The following is a 15,834-nucleotide window of genomic DNA, read 5'->3' as shown; positions in this document are numbered from 1 at the left end:
TAACTTCTTGGCGTTCTTTTTGGTTTTATTTCGATTTTTGCACTAACTCAGAAATACTTTCTCATGGATAAATAAAAAAAAAATAAAAAAAAAAAATCAGAAAAAATAAAATCAAATACAGAAGTACTTTCTCATGAAATTACTGAGATGGTTATGAAAAACTACCCGTACGGCGAACCGACATATCCTCTACCTCAGTCGAATTGAAATAATGCAATGAAATATATTCGACAACTATAAGAATTTCCCGATACTATATATGTACTTGTAATTTACACGATAAATAAATTTTTAAATTAAAAATAATTGGATACGTGATTTCTCTGAGTATTTTGTATATTTAAAAATTAATTCCTGTGAATATAGTGAATGAACGTAAATATTTAAATAATCATTGTGTAGGCTTACGTACCTGTGAATTTCACTATACTAACGTGTTTCATTTTGGCGCAACAAACGCATTAAAATTCATATTGGAACCTGCTAATGTATGATAGTTAAAATTTGTGTGCCTGTTTAGGAACGCTTACTCTATGATACTTAAACTTGATCCCGTTGGGTAAATTAATTGTGAGGTCGGTGAGTTATTCCAATAGGGATAGCTAAACCTGATTTTTTTCATTAAGTAAGTTTACAGAGACCCGTGAATTATTAGATAAACAGTTTTGGAACCCAAGTGTAAATGATGTCTTGTAATGGATTTTGGGAGTAAAACCTATAAATGAATTGATAATTCAATAAATTTGAGAAGTAATTACTCCCTCCATAGGCTTGTTTGATGTGTAGTTTGTACATGAAACCAACGTATTTTTTTAAAACAAAGGTAGTATTTCAGAACTTGTAACTAATCATATATAAGGTTTCTATTTCCTTCATTTTCACAGTCAAGGAAGCATTAAGTCAGGTCACCCAAAAACCTCTCCTTCGTAACATCATCCTTGATGGAGCTGGGGTATAATCTCGGTTCTCCACCCGCTTTACTTATTTATTTCGCATATAACTTTTGTATTGGATTTCATGCACTTAGTTTCGAACCCACCGCTCCATAAAAGGATTTACAATTCTCTTTTAGGTTAGGTTATTTGAAAATAAAATGACTATAGGACATTTTTTCAATGGTTTGCGATTTTAGAAGAATCCTATTTATGGTTTTCTATTTGTTCGTATCCTTTCATTGGGGTATTCTATTTTGTATGTTTTGTTTATTTTGTTTATTTTTTTGTGAGAGACTCATTTTAATTTGTCATCACAAGGAATCTAAAATCTTGCAATCATCAACAAAAATTTTAAATCAGCAACGCTCCATACAGAATTTATGATGTCGTCGCTTAGCATCTGCTGAAATCAGGATAAAGCAAGAAGCTAAATATATATTATAGACCCATGAGCGCATATTTTTCGTTGGCAATATCAATTACATATCTTACACTGAAAAACGCGAAATAAAAATATCATTAGTATCTTTGCATTCTAGATACCTATGTCGCGACAAAGAAAAACAAACAAAACCAAATTAAGATTAGACATCTAGGTATATACTCACATGCCAGTCAACTAAGTCGATTCTTCAATGTGGTGATTCAACAAATGTCCAATGTAGACTTTCACATGAGTGCAGGGGATATCACCTTTTCCAAAATTTTCATAAGAAACATGTTCCTGGTATGATTTTTCTCATTTTTATGCAGTTAAAAATAAAAGCTAATAGTACAAACCTGAAGTAAGGAAATCAACAACAATGACCATCACCTTGAAAATGGTTCCTCACTCCCCAGAACCAACACAAATGAGATGCAAAACAACCGATATACCTGCACCGCTAAACCATACATATGTGCAACAATGAAGGATAAAAAGCAAAGGGTTAATAATTAACACAAACCAAGTTAGATGCAGAAAATTTAGAAAGAAGTTACACCATTCTTAGAAAAAACAAATAAAACTGATTCCAAATATTACCTTATGGTCGGTAACTTGAACACTAAAGGAAACACCGATAGTAGACCTAAATTAACTGGAGCAAAAGATATAACGTTTACCACAAAGGAAAGAATCCACTTGCGAAAAAGAAATAATGAAGATTAAAATTCATCAAAAATAATAATAATCTAAATATGGCTACAAATGCAGCGGTTGTCACTTGATATAGCCACTCTATCTCGTTTATTCAACATTCATCGATGAGCTGACCTTCAAAACAAAGAGCAACCGTGGACCATTGAAACACAAAAAAAATAAAAAGAAGAAAAAAGATAGCACCAAAATATATGCCATGTATCAAAACAAATTACATTTTAATATGGAATTAGGGCTGCTTTTTTTAAGTCTTTAAAACACGACACTACAGAATTTCCTTTGAGCTCCTTTTATTTTACTAAGAACAACAACTCGTAAAACATTTTTTTCTAGTAAATGAAACAAAGGTAGGGAAAACTAAATTTTGTTTCTTTCTAATTATGTTCTTCGGATACGTAATGATTAACCAAGTGGTTCTATTTAGTGTTTGGAACACTTGGCATCGGCAGCATGCAACTCGACCTGATGTTTGACCAATATTCCAAAGAAAAAATTGCTAAAAAAGAAAAGATAACAAAAGAGGAAGTATGAAGGCGTTGAAAATCATAACACAACTTCAAAGCCAAAGAAATTATTGAGTACAAAGCCATTAACAAAAGTATTGACGTATAAGATTTACCTAGGTCATCACACGCGAATTCATCAAAACCCGTGCTATATAATTTTCTGATTTTGTAGCTATCCACCAAAAATTAAATAAAATTGTCAAAATCAAAGAGCGCTCATAAAAGATAAAAGTATCAAGATTAATTTTCTTAATTTTCTTGATAGCAAGATTAATAAAAATACCAGTTTTCATGAGCAGCGGTTACGACCGCCATTACTGCTAACTGATTATAATTTTAATGCTACATGTGCAAAACAAATAGCAAAAAAATAGGTTGGTCGATAAAATCCTAAAATAGGTTAGTCAATAAAATCCTAAACATCGGGAAACAGAAGAAAACAACATAACCCTAAAAAGAAAAAAGACTAAAAAGCAAAAAGAAACGTTCATATAAATGTACCACCTTATCAATATGCGACCTTGTCGTTGATCCGAGAGAGGTATAGCAGCGCCCCGATGAAAAAGCAAAACCGTAGCAAGATTTAAAAAAAAATTAATAAAAAAAATCCTTGAGACGTTACCTTTGCTCCAGCGCTTTATATAAAGAGCATCCAGAAGACAAAATCTCTGTTTTGGAAAGAAAATCTTTATGTTAGGAAATAACACCCTAATAATTACAAAACATTGGTAATTTTGGTTAGCTACATTATTCTCATATCATTGTAATACTATAATTATTAGTTGCAAATATTTTTTTTATGCGAAAAATATAATACATATCAAGACATAACAAAAAAAAACAAAATCGGTTTTATTTAATTTAGTTTTTATTTTAGGATTATTTTATTTAAAATTATGGTATGAAAACATTAAGCAAATATGAGAATAAGGTTTATTTTATTTTGATATTCACATTTATTTCTATTAGTAAATATTAAATATCTCTTAACATATGAATATATCCTAATATATGCATATATCCTAATAATTTCGATATTAAATATCTCTTCGGTTGCCTTCAATATCCAAAGGCTTCTTGTACCCTAACATTTTGGTACCTTCACTCCTTGATATTTCTATCATTTGCCGTTCTCCAGATAATGGTACCGAACATTCTGCTGCGTTAGTAGTAACTGACGGGGAATTCGGGCTGAAGCGGCCCAAAGAACTGGAATCCGGTGATGATCTTTTTACGACCTTGAATGTTAACAAGGGATCTTTTTTCTTGTTTTTTTGAGAAGTAGTTGAAGGACAGGTGTCTATTGAACTTGTTGAATTAGAAGAGGGTAACTTGTTATCCGAAAGGTTTGCTGGTGATGATATTGGGGATTCAAAGGTGGTTGGTGGTAAAGTAGCGCGGTAACACGAGCGAAGTCTTTGACCTGATTCACACAAAAATTCACGCTGAAGGGGCTTCCAAAGCCGGGTATTGTAATCAGAGTGGGATAGCTGATCTAAATCATCTTTTTTTTTCGAAACCTCCGGATGGAAGTTTAAACCAAACCTAACAGATAACCCCGAAGTGACTAGATCTGATATATAGTTGGGGTGATGTGGACATTTGTGGAGTCCGTTCCGGAATGAATTTGGTGGGTTGAGAGGGATTTGACTGCTGCTGGATCATCATTAGGCTACTATCGTCAATAAGCTGGTCTTGCACATCATTAGGCTGAGATGTAGTACATCTGAAAGATGGATGATCTATCACTCTGCACAGCGGACAGATGTAACTAGGGAAGCCACCATAGTAAAATCGGACAATGATCGAGTATGTAGGATCGAACCAAAATTTAAGGGTTTCTGGAAACCTGTTGATCATCTTCATCTTTATTTTAGACCTGATGTACTGATCCCCAAAATGAGTTGTGTGAGGTCTTGTATACGAAACGGGTGTGCCTAATAGGGATGCTATTTGGTGTAGGATGTCTGCATCCCATTTGTCGGGTGGGATGTTGTACATACAAACATCGAACTTCACAACATCCAGACCAATCTCGTTGGGTTTTTTTGTATAGTCGTACTGTGCTAGAGCTAGAGTGAATTTTTTGAATTTCCAAGGAGCTCTACATTTAGCCATAGCAGCATCCTCTATTGATTCAAGAGTAAACACGAATCTATTTTCACCCTGATAGTTTCCTATGTGGTTAACTTTGGGTTCATATGAAAGTTTCCATTTATCTTTTAGTTTTGAAGGCATCTCGTATGGGTTGATGTGCTGGTTGGAGAAGATTCTACCCACTAACATCGTTTCACTTTGTCTTTTGCATTTTTGAAAACTTTCTGTAGGGAGGTTGAGCTCAGGTTGAAGAGAGATAGAGTCGGACATTACGATCACAGTGGATGTTACCAAACTAGCTTTGTTTGTTTGGACTTTTTAACAATCTGGAATCTAGAGGGTACTTGGAAGTTAAATCATGAAGGTGGATGGGTGTTTCAGGATGCCAACAGTGATACCCTTAAACGGTTGAATGTTAAGCTACTTGGAACAGCATCTCGAACTGAATATAAGGTTGGTTTTGGTTCATATCATTATAGTAGACGCCAGCTGTAGTTTCCGTTATTGCTACCTGCCTAACCTAGCGCAACAATATATAGTTATTGTGGGAGAGAGAGAAAATAATAATCAAAATTTTCAAATTACTTAAATGCTGCATCCGAAATATGTTATACCAGAAAATACCCCATATATTTTACAGCAGTAATATTACGATGACACAAATTCTGTACAACGTGAAATTACGTAGAAACAACAGAAATTTGTAGACCAGAAGCAGAAGGAAAGAGCTTCGCTGAAAAGGGAAACATCGCGCAAGGAATTGTTGCAATCCGTTTGCAACTCATTCCCAAGCCTCTTGCAAACAAATCCTAGAAAATTTCTTGGAAGAAGGATTGTTTTGAAGAAAAAAGGGCTTATATTAGAATAAAACACAAAACAATATCCGATCCTGATATATGAGAAGTTTGATACAACGGATAAACACCTAACGTCAAACCCGATACACCTGCTTAACACCCTGGACTCCTATTTCCTTCACTAATCGAACAGTTCTCCACCTTCTCTTCAATTTCTCTGCAGCACCACCGTCCGCCTTCATTAGTTCAATCTCTTTTTCTAACAATCAATTACTTTCTCTTCCTTCAACTAAAAGGCCTAAAAATAATACGTAACTCGATACAAAGTTTACACTTCATTGTTCACAATTTTTTTCTCTTGCAAGTAGTTTGCAATCCGTTTGCAGACTCTTAAAATCACTTCTATCTGGTCCATTCATATTGATTTCTGGGTAACTATTCACATCTTCTTCCCTCCATCTCGTCCAAAAACGCTTTCCAAATTTAAAAACCACTTATACCCAGGATTCTTAACAGGTATAACATCTAAAGAAACTCTTAATCCTCCTCAATTAAATAACAGATTATATTATTCCCAAAGAATCATAATCTTTTATTCAGTTTGCTTTTTTCTGATTAAAAAAATTGCTTTTTGTTGTGATAATTTTCAGGATGGATATAACACTATTGGTGATTGATTTTTCCTCTGAAGATTATATGATTTTTAAGGAAGTGGGATTTTTATGTCTGTGAAAGAGAAAGATCGGAGAGGAAGAGGATTTATGAAGAGAGAATAAAAAGAACTAAAAAGAAAAAGTCACGGGGAAACCCATCAAAACCCGTAACTAAATGTGTAAATCGAAAATACCAGGACATTTTAAACTTTAAAATCCAAGGGATGAGAATCTCAAGTCAGATAACGTGACATTAAACACGTGAGCGGATCCGTCCTCATAATATTCATCTTAATTTTTTGATCTATCATGTCAAAATATAAGATTTCTATCCTTATCGGCAGTTCTCACGACTTATGTTTATTTATTTCTTTTATTTTTTTACATTATGGAATACGATCCATTTTAATTTTGTCCATAAGTCGAACACAATGGGTGAATGTGGAAAATGGGAAAAAAATAAAGAGACGATCAGTTTTTGTCACATAGCGTGACAATTGACTAATACTCGAAACCAATCAACACCCCCCACCCCCACCCCCCAAAAAAAGTAACACCCTTATGCTTTAGAAGAGATGAATGATATTACTTTCACAAACTCACGGAGAAATCCATAATATAGTAGAAAAACTCAGGTGAACACAAAATACCAATGGATCTGATAGATTTACAGAATACCACAATCAAGAAATTTCAAGTGCTCATGGGACTACTAGTTTAGTTCCATTTGGACATTAGTACATTTATAGGCATGATGATGCACATGGGACAAATGTACCTAGGGAAACCACCATAGAAGAATCTAACAACGATTGAGTGATCACTATCGAACAAATACTTACTTGTTGCTGGAAAAGAATGTTTCATCTTCATCTTTATTTTGGCCTTGATGTACTGATCTTCAAAGTGAGCCGACTGAGGTATTGTGACTGAAACGGGTGTGCCTAATATTGATGCTACTTTCTTTGGGATGTCATCTATCCATTTTTTGGGAGGAATGTTGTACATACTAACGTCAAACTCCACATCATCAAGATCAACCTCATTAGGGTTTTTACTACTGTCGTATTCAACAAGGGCTAGAGTAGATTTCATGAATTTCCAGGGTGCTCTGCATCTAGCTATAGCAGCATCCTCTGCTGATCGAAGTGTAAACACGAATCTATTTTCACACTTATAGTTTCCTATTTGGTTCACTTCTGGCTCATATGACAGTTGCCATTTCTCTTTCAGTTTGGCAGGAATTGCATCTGGGTTGATGTACAAGTTTGAGAAGATTCTACATACTAACATCATGGCACTTCTGTCTCTGCATCTTCGTGAGTTTTCCATGCTGAGATTGAACTCCGGTTGAAGAGCGGTAGATCTTGCCATTACAATGACACTGAAAGTCAACGGTATAGAGAAATTACTTCTTCTTTTTTTAAGGTGATTCAGAAGTTTCTAGTTGCTAATCGTCGTGTGGGATTAGGCAACTCGGAATTGAGAGTTGAGACAGGTGAAGTACGGTAAACGTAGGTTCTAATATATAGTAATCGTAAGGATAAGGTTATTAGATTCTAGGCCCTACAAGATAATGTATATTTGTATAGCCATTTTAGAACAACTTTAATGTTGAGTTTCCAAATATAGCTTTTTTATTTTGGAAATTTCGCGTGACATGGTGGAAGACCAAATCCGATCCATCAGCGAGTATATTAAACAACTGTGATACACACACAACGATTTTATACCGTGAAATGCACAACGAGGGCAATGGATTGTCTCGATACACGTGTTTAGTATCGGGATAAGTGCGGGCAGAAGTGGTCCCCATCATCTCCCGTCACATGCGATGCTTCGGTGCGCCCCACGATGTAAAATCATGGTGTGTTAATGACCCCACGTTACACCCTAAACGTAACCGGAAACAAGTTTCCCTGAATGTGGCTTATAAAAGGGTTTGCAGTGAACTGGATGTTTTTTCCCAAGTCTTACTCCCGCGTGTGAATGACCCTGGCTTTCCACACCACCACAAGATGCCATGCGTCAAATATTTACTTAAATCTGTGTCAGTATTTGACAAACTCCTGACTTTGTAAACGTATTTAATGATTACATTCACACTGTACCAGACGTTGTATTAAAAAGTCGTTTCGTTAGGCGTGGTTTTAACAAACAGAAATAATTGGTACACCGGGAGATAATCCCGAACCGTGTTCTCCGGTACTGTTTTGCGGGAGAGCTGAATAAGGAAACACATTTGGAGAAGTTAGGTGCTTTTAAACTTTTTTCATTTCCTGTTGTCTTGTTTATTTTTTCAGCGTAGATAAACCAACTGATTGCTTAAGCTAAGGACTTGTATGCTCCAATAATTGAGCTCATGGGAAGCATGGGAAAAGCAAAGTCAAGACAACTTCTGAAACCGTGGATGCCATAGAAGAGAATCCGTTGATTGCGGGAAAATGGATGCTCAAATTAAGTAGGACGTTTCTGATTCTTTAGAGGTACAGTATAATTTCTATAAAATAATAGATTTAGGATTAAGAAAAATTATTATTGTAAAAAAGTATTATTTTATCGATAATATAATAAATTATTATTTCATAATTGAATATTATATAATTATTTTAAAAAGTAATTTCTAGCTTGGAGGTTGAAGAATACTTGTAGTTTAAATAAATTATCGGCTAATTTTGTAAAAGTATTATATTATTGACTAATCGCAATACAAATACAAGCACGGTAATTATTAATGACACTTCAAAATTACTTCTTGTTGCATTATAACAACATGGCCCTGCGTACTTTAATTGCATTACGAATTGTTGGGGATGAAATAAAACTTGATTTGAATTTTAAATAAAAACAAACCAATATTAAATCATATTTTAGGAACGTTTAATATGTACGAAATTAATTTTTTATTTTTCTAGTAGCATTATTATCTTATATATTATTTGAGACCTAATAATCATTAAGGGGAACTTTTGATAATATATTATTTTATGCTTTTATCGAAATTATTATTTTAGCACTAAGGACACGAGTTGGGACCGGAAAAATTTATTATTTTAGCGAGAATATTATGTTATCGAATATTATTTTAAAAAAATTATAGTATATTGATAAATTAAAACACAAACATTTTTGGGCACAACACCAATTAAAAGTAGACTTGGATTACCGGCCACTTGAGAATATGTATATGTTCATGGAAAATGTTTATTAAATAAATCACTAATTAATTTTTGTGTAAACCAAAACCCTAATTCATACATATATATTCTTCTATACAAAGGGAAGAAGACCCCGTGGGCACTGTTGATGAACAATGTTTTGAAGCTGTAAAATATGGATTTCCAAAACTGTCCATTTTTTTATGCTCACAAAAGTTAAGTAAGGAAATGAAAGTGCGGGTATATAAGTAATTTTCAATTTTAAACTTAAACATCAACTTACAAGCAATGCTAAATCACGCTCTGCCCAGAAAAGTGAGGGCTCCATTTCCATATTGCACGTGTGTATACACGTACGAAAAATCTTGTATCTTACAAAGATAACGAGGGTTTTGTGTTCTCCAACAATCTGTAATTAAGAATTACTGACATATATTCCTCTTTATTTCATAGTAGGATTAAAAGATAAAAGATAATAATCAAATTCTTGGAACAGTTCCTTCTTTTGCACATGGTTCTTCTCAATTATTATGATCAAATTCGTTAACCAAATTTCGTCCAGGACTCATCTCCACATAACCATAAACATAACAGATGAAGAAGGTGGTTTATTTTAAACGGTTTCTCTTCTTAATATATCAATGGTATTTATTAAAAAAAATTATTATGTGTAGGGGGTGGTTTTAGTTTTTGAAAAAGTTCAAAATAAGATAACGTAAATTTGCTAAGGACGTAACTTAAAAAAGTGGTGGACCCAACCCTTAACCCCACCCGTTGCAATTATCCTGCGGGGCTGCCCTAATGGCTCTTAGATTTCTCCACGGTGCGGATCACGGGTGATTGCATCGATGTATATCATTGTTGTTTAACAGACGTCCAAGCTAGAGTAACGCTAGGTTGACATCAAAATTCTAGAATTATTGCCGGTACATCTAGAATTATCGTCAAGCTAGACGGATTTATGAGTAAAAATGCTAAATGCACCGATATACCAGCACCGAACCGGGTACCGCGTGAGAGGGAGATGGGGCCCACTCATGTCCCACTCCCAATCCAATTTTAGTCACACCAGGGCCCAAGATGAGTAAGAAATATTTCAATGTGGAAAAATAGATGCAAATTCAAAAACTGCATAACTCCGTTGTACATTCCCAAAAACCTGCATCAGCTAACAGTGAAAACTTATAATAAATTAATTAAAATAATACACCAAAAAGATGAAAAATATTGTTTCGGTCTAACGATTTCAACAAGCTTAATGAACCAGCTGACCATTTTCAATGCGCATTAATCCACTTTCAAAACAAGACGGTTTAGTGAAAGAAATTGGATGCTGGCTCCCGATGTTCAGCCCGAGGGATTTGCTAAACTCATTCTCGTAACAGGGACGCGGAGTTGCATCAACAAGGTTCGATGTTTTCCCGTTGAGTGAGGATGGTAATTCCTGTGAAAGACTCAACCAGCTATTAGTGCACACCACACTTCCGGTTTCTGGGGGGTCATCCTCTACATCAATAACTTCCCCATGCCAATTGCTGACCCTTACCCTTTTTTGACATACCTGTATAGGAGATGGTATCCTAGGAGTAATTATGGGATATGGATTGAAATGTTAGGGCTTAATTCTCCAGTAGTTTCTTTCCTAGACAGACTTTCATTATCGGACCTCTAAAAAGGGTTTGGTGAACTAGAACCTAATGATATTGTCTCCGTAGAGAACGTACTCGAGACCTCGAGTGGTTGGGCTTCTCATAACTCAGAATTCTTATTGGTTGGAATGAAGTTGTAGAGTAGAACTAACATAAATTTCTCACCAGAACCGTCTCTGGTTATGTCTAAAGAAACAGGTAAAGAAAAGCTAGGGTCCCATAAAATTTTGAAACTCGTATTTGGTTTATGGTTGTAATCATGGCTAAACTTTATCGGAATACCGAATGACAATGCAACAGAAGTGGCCTCTTGAAGCATGACAGATATTTCAGGCATTTCGGGGTAATGGTACACGACTTCAACTAGAACATAAATAGGAAAACTATATCGGGAAGGGCTAATGCCTGTAGTGTGCTCCCATATACGAACAAAAAAAAAGACAACCTCTATAAAACCATGGACTCCCCTCAATTATTTCTAATTGTTTTTCTGCGTTTAGCAGTTTAATAAGGAGGATATTTTCATTACCGGTCTTGGAGACGAGCTTAACAGCAGGAACACAACTCAGCCTCCGAAGATCTTTTACGTAAGTAGTGACTTCGGAAACGTTGATATCACATGGATCAAAGATTACACCAGCCAAATAGACTTCTCCATCATACATCATTTTGAAGTCGACGTGTAGAGGTAGAAAAGATTGTTGAAACGAGAAACCTGAAGTTGAATGCATGATTCACTGCTTCCGAAGTGGAACGAATCAATGCCACTAAAGTAGAAAGATACTTGGTTTTGTTGAGCTTCTATCCTCTGGGTCCTTTATATATGCTGAGTCGCTGACAGCATTCATAATTCTTGAAATCAAATACAGAAACCTTCCCATACCCCAGATTTGTCCCCCATAACTTCACCCAACCACTACACCAATTCTATTAAATGGAAACCAACAGGTTTATTTAAGGGATAAGTTAAAAAAAAATTAGCTGAAGTATCTGGAGTTAACTCTGCGTCCCATTCAGTCACATCACTATATCTAGGTAATAGGCACGATAGAGTAGTATTAAAACCCTCAGCGTTGTAATGATGCAATTTTTGAGTTAATATGGTGGTTGGAAATGCATTGTTGTAGGCTGTAAACCAAGTATCTCTCCCGTAAGATAATGAGATAGCGGATTAGAACAAGGGCTATCGATGGGGTCAATCTTCATTTAATGAACGACTAATTTGTTCTATCGATAGAGGACTACCATAGACCTTACTCTATCTCTCTCAAAACTAGCTTCTAAGTTTACTGTTCTTGACAAGCGGATAAGGTTTAATGATATACAAATTAAAGGTTTAATTTATGGCATTAATGAGAATAGTAGTGGTTGGTCGATAGAGAATTTACTAAAGGGTATGAAGGTGGTACTGGTAACGTTGAAATAGAGAGGATGGGTTTGTTTATGGTTTCTGCTCGATAGGGAAGAAGACGTATCATGATTTTATATTTCGAGTGGAGGTGTAGATAGATAAAGTAGCGGTATCAAATCTGATATATCGGATCTGGGTATTGGTTTGGGTTTTGGGTTCTCTATCAAGCCCGCAACTAGGTCTTGTAATTGCAAGTGGCTTGCGGAGCGAATACAAACGGATTGCGGAAGCTATTTACGGATCTTATCTCGCGTTTAACGAATTTCTCGCGGGAGCCTTGTGTTGTTTGTCTCGCTTCGGCTAACTACCATTATTCTTCTCTTTTGGCTTCTCAATTCATCCAAGCTTTATTTAATACCTATGGATACAAAATTAATTAGTACAAGTATTTATTCTTGAAAACAATGTAAATACAAAATTTGGGATTATATATGATTTCGAGATAATTGCCAAAAAAAATGTGTAGCAATATGCCATATATGTCATACATCACTAAGTGGCTAATTCCCCACTTAGACAGGCCAGGCTAGGTCAAGTTTCTACTGAGCTGTTTAGATACCGTTAGGTGTTCTGTACACCATTATAGGCTTTTATAAGATTTTTCAATGGATCAAAGCTTCCCCCTATAAATATCAAATTCCTCTTCAATTTTGACTCACACCTTCTTCTATTTTTCTTAGATTTTTTAATGGATCAAATTATGTCTATGGATCAATTCATAGAAGAGAAACATGCAGCCGAAAATCAAAGAGTTGAACTTCGAGCTAGTGTGCAAAATGAAATAAGAAAAGCAAATAGTTGGAGAGTTGAACGACAACAAAAATTTAGCATGTTAGAAGATGAATGCATCTGCAGGAATTATGTTCTCCTTACTAATTATCTAATCACTGATGGTGCGTTACATGCGATTCCGTTTTGGGTCCGCGTTTTACTGAAATTTGAAGAAGAAACAAAAAACCTCATCTATCGTGATTCGATAGTGTTGAGTGATCGTTTCTCCATAATTTATAAGAATGTTAACAAGTATATTGTTATGATGAGGGAAGAGGTTCGAAACATGAGAAATGGTGAAACCCTGCTGGGGATTGGTCAAAGATGTCGTGCAAAGTGGCTCCATGATAACGGAAAGCAGTTCCGATATGCAAGTTGTTATGAAATCTTAAAAGTGTTGCCCAAATTTAATCTAATGTATCAATTTTAAGTTCTGAATTTTAATTTAAATGGAAAACTTCAAATGAATATTACTATTTATCTAAAAAAAGTGCAATTACTTTAACGATTTTCATATTTACGATTAACAGGCGAATATATCCAATTAACAAACTAACAACGCGTTCGGTTCAGGTTTTTGGGAGCACAGGAATGGGATTCCAGGGGAATATATCCAGTTCCATTGAACCGAACAGGTGAAAAACTATCTGAACTGAATTCCGTGGGAATCCAATTCCCGAAAAACTTGCTTTTTCCGGGAAAGATTTCGATCTAGCGCTACCTGATCGAATATGATCTAACAGCCCAATAACTAAGCACGTGGCATTTTCTGACGTCATCCAACGATAGCTTTAACCATATAGTTAAGTAGCTCCGACTTGGGAAGAAAATACATGAAAGGTAGGTAATTCGTTACTTGTGATGATTCACTGGTAAGAACATATACTACAATGGCAGGACATAACAAATTCAACAATTATGAACCACATAATTCTATAGATGATGCAACTTCCATTCATCATATGCATAAAACCGACATCAGCAAGGATTATATCACAAAAGAAAATTTTTAGTAAGAATAATTAGAGATATCAAAATTCAAGTTTTCTTTTGGGGGGAATCAAACACCAAAATGCTAGGCCTAACGTCCAAGATGGTAGTTTGTTTGTGGGATTCGTATTTCTTTTGTACCCATTGAGAGGGCCTAAAGAGGCGTTCTTGTATGCTCTCCCTTTTTTACTCTCTCAACCTTTTTTCTTTTTCTTCTTTTCTTTCTTGGGTAACCGGTTCCCAATTTTTTTTATTTTTTTTTTGATCAGAAGAGAAAATTTATTCAAGAAAAAGAATGTACAAGGTTCTACAAGAAGTAGATAACGGAAAAGGAAAAAGAAAGTAGCAAGATTACACAAACAAGGTTTCCCAATTAGCCATTACAAAGAAAGCATAATTTATATGAAGTCTTCTACCAGCTGCATTTGCCCAAGAGAGTATTAAAGATTTAACTTCCACCTCCAAGTCTAAATCCGTTTTGTAAACATGATTTTGCTCAAAAGTACGTCTATATCTTTCCGTTCAGAGAGTAAAAACAACTGCACATGGTATTAGGCTCCAAATGTAATTTCCTGTATTTGAAAAATTCGTATGATGCCAACCAATTGCTAACATACTAAAACTTCTCGGAAGTACCCAGGACCATAAGCTACTTGGAATTGTTGCAGACCAAAGTTTATGCGCAATTTTACAGTGGAGAAAAATATGATCATGCGACTCCGTATCATCTCCACATAGGATACACGAGTTATGAATGTCTACCCCTTTAGCTTGTATCATATCAATTGTGTTCAGCTTCTCATGCACAATACACCAAACTAGAAAGTTAATCTTAGGTGGGACTGACTCCTTCCAGATAAACTGATAAGGAAAATCTGCGATACCAGAGTCTTCCATCAATTTAGCATAAAAGGTTTCCAAATCGGTTTCTTTTTTTTGTTTCGGTTGTTTTTAATGGGTTGAGGTACCCTCTTATGTACCTTTTTTCAATGAAATTTCTCTAGACCGATCAAAAAAATATATATCACAAACCTTGATTCAGATTTTATCTCCAAGATCAAGAAAATCCGCATCTTACTCTTTCCGGATTTCGTCCCGATAGCTATTTAAGCACCCAAGAAGGAGATCAAAACATGGAAAAACAATGTTGAGAGCTATGAAAAAACAGTTGTGAGAGTCAACAACTAAGTTTTCTTTTTGTAGTGCGTAGAATCGAGTAAATGAACTTCGTGGAATTATAATAATAATAATTGTGAAAGCAAAAGATGAGCAACGGTCTCTCGCGCAGCTTTGGGGGGAATTTTAATAATTCCGATTTGTGATTTAAGTATAAGCCGCAATCGAGCCACAATTCTTTAAAATGTCGATTGGTTTCCACCATTATCAATCATTGAACTCCCAATTACCGTATTCTAAGTGGCTTATTTGTGTACTGTTCACTCTTTTGATTTCCTTACTCTTTGTTTTTCTTTTATTGTTTTCTTTTGCAGTTTTCAAGTTACTTTGTGTGGATAGAATAGAATGCGGTACGCCCAATCGCATGAATTTAACTATGAAGTGTAAAGTTCCCGGGTATCCAACTCAAAACCAACTGAGAATGAGTAGAAGGCCATTCCATATTATATTTTAAGTTAATTAAGCGGATTATAGCTACCGGGATTGTAGGTAGTAAATTTCTTTGAGTTTTAAACTTTAATGAGTGATTTTATACGGATCGCTACAAAAC

At 35.1% G+C, this 15,834-nt stretch overlaps 1 long non-coding RNA gene across 5 annotated transcripts; it reads right to left on the bottom strand.

Annotated features, from left to right (window-relative positions):
- Positions 1-1,302: 1,302 nt before the first annotated feature.
- On the bottom strand, positions 1,303-3,002 carry LOC113302510. Of its 5 annotated transcripts, none has more exons than XR_003336915.1 (6): positions 2,866-2,895; positions 2,696-2,754; positions 1,960-2,190; positions 1,716-1,819; positions 1,544-1,628; positions 1,303-1,428 (listed from the first exon to the last, which is right to left on the bottom strand). It is a non-coding gene; the product is annotated as an uncharacterized LOC113302510 (long non-coding RNA). The 5 variants fall into 5 exon arrangements; XR_003336917.1 differs by having other exon boundaries at positions 1,716-1,811; XR_003336919.1 differs by having other exon boundaries at positions 1,960-2,014.
- Between the last annotated feature and the right edge of the window lie 12,832 nt (positions 3,003-15,834).

The sequence above is a fragment of the Papaver somniferum genome, chromosome 8 (genome assembly GCF_003573695.1).
Source record: "Papaver somniferum cultivar HN1 chromosome 8, ASM357369v1, whole genome shotgun sequence".
In the NCBI taxonomy this organism is placed as follows: domain Eukaryota; kingdom Viridiplantae; phylum Streptophyta; class Magnoliopsida; order Ranunculales; family Papaveraceae; genus Papaver; species Papaver somniferum.
The sequence above is the reverse complement of the archived record's forward strand: the minus strand, read 5'-3'. Positions and strand labels throughout refer to the sequence as shown.